The sequence below is a fragment of the Capra hircus genome (genome assembly GCF_001704415.2).
Source record: "Capra hircus breed San Clemente chromosome X unlocalized genomic scaffold, ASM170441v1, whole genome shotgun sequence".
Taxonomy (NCBI): domain Eukaryota; kingdom Metazoa; phylum Chordata; class Mammalia; order Artiodactyla; family Bovidae; genus Capra; species Capra hircus.
The window spans coordinates 22,400,458-22,402,191 of NW_017189516.1; the positions used below are offsets into that span (position 1 = coordinate 22,400,458).

Here is a 1,734-nt window from a genome sequence, read left to right on the forward strand (position 1 = left end):
CTACCACTCCCACTCACTTTGCTCGCGTCTAAGGCTCCATCTTCCGCCAATTGTGACCCGAGGAACCCGCCGCCCTGACGCCCAGTAGCTGGCGAGCAGCAGCGCCAGGAGAGGCTCAGTTGAATTCAAACCTCCTTGACCCCTAGCTGACGCCGCAGGCACCTCCGCCAGAGCCCTCGGAAGTGCCGGTAACCTGCTGAGAGTGACTGCGGCCTACAAGCAAGGCGCAGCTGGGGGCCAGGGGCTGTCACAGCAACCGGTGGCTGATTCTCTCTTTTGGGCTGCCTAGGCGGCGACCAGCAGCGCTCCCTCCGCAGCGGCGCCCCTTCCGAAGCTGCCTCTGTGGTATTCTCCGCCGGCACCCTAGCCCTGCCGGTCATCAGTGGGTCAGTCCAACTCCTGGCTACGAGGGACGGGGACCCTCCATCCAGCCTGCCACTCTACTCCAGGCCTGACCGTGGCGAAAGGAGCGCAACCTAGGTGAGGACCCACCCACCCCTACGTCCAGTCGTCCAGCGGAGTGCTTCTACTGCTCAATGCTTGCAAGGTAACTCCCAATGTAGGCTCACTGCGGAGCTAGTGCCTTGTGCCGGCCAGGGCAAAGGCTCACTTTGCCACCAGCTTGGGGAAAATGCTCGAGACAAGGGCTACCTGGGGAGCCTGCAGGGACCACTGGGGCATACCAGGATAGGTAGTTGAGCAGGAGCACCTGCCTGGCGCGACTCAAGGCTTAACAGTTTGCATGGTTCAACAATTGAGCCTACAGATTTAGGGATGTAGGGTAGCTGAGTTCTACCTTGGGAATGGGATGGGGAAATGAGGAAGAGAGATGGGGGATGTAAGGAGCCAAGGACAGTGTTGGGGAAGCTACCAGTGGCAGTATGAAGCTACTGGCTCACCTGAGGACCGAACACTTCAACACTTGGCCACTTTGGGTGTTGTACTCAGTTCAGCCTTTGCTTGTGTTGTAAGGGGCTTGAGGCCACAAGGTAAGTGTACTTCTGTTAGCCCAATTCTCCAGGCAGAGACCGAATGACAACCTCTCATTATAAATGTAATGATTTTGTGGAAAATGAGGCCAAGCTTAGTCCCCCTATTTACAGGAAGATGAAGTCTGAGTGGGTGAAGGATAGTCTTGCAGTGAACCATTTTGAAGGAAGGGAAGTAGAGCAGGGGTGCTGTCTTCAAATGCCTTCAAAGCTGTCATGTGGAAAAGGATTATTTGTCTTAAGTGTCTCTAGAAAGGAGAACCTAGGATGGGTCAGATTTCAACGGAGTGGAAACCACCAGGAGGCAGAATTAAGCTTACTATAAAGGAACCTCAACCTAACAGGGAGGGAGGAGTATTTTTATTGTGTATCAGGCAATTTGCCGGCTCAGAGGTCTGCCTGCTACCGGCTCATAATCAACAGAGTCCAAAATGCAGTACTTGGGTGCAACCTCAAAAGAAAAAGAATGATCTCTGTTCATTTCCAAGGCAAACATTCAGCACCACAGTAATCTAAGTCTATGCCCCAACCATGCCAAAGAAGCTGACGATGACCAATTCTATGAAGACTACAATGCCTTCTAGAACTATCTCCAAAAAAAGGTGTCTTTTCATCATAGTGATCGAAACACAAAGTAGGAAGTCAAGAGATATCCAGAATAACAGGCAAATTTGGACCTAGAGTATAAAATGAACTAAAAATCTAAAAATAGAACCACCATGGATCCATATGAGCCAATAATTTT

General features: G+C 51.6%; 1 protein-coding gene across 1 annotated transcript in view; it reads left to right on the forward strand.

Moving 5' to 3' along the window:
* The first annotated feature begins 452 nt into the window (after positions 1-452).
* LOC106503826 overlaps positions 453-1,734 on the forward strand; it is a 368,197-nt gene continuing 366,915 nt past the window's right edge. Inside the window, exon 1 of the mRNA XM_018043674.1 lies at positions 453-547. The gene's annotated coding sequence lies outside the window, so the exon portion shown is untranslated. The remainder of the gene's footprint in view (positions 548-1,734) is intronic.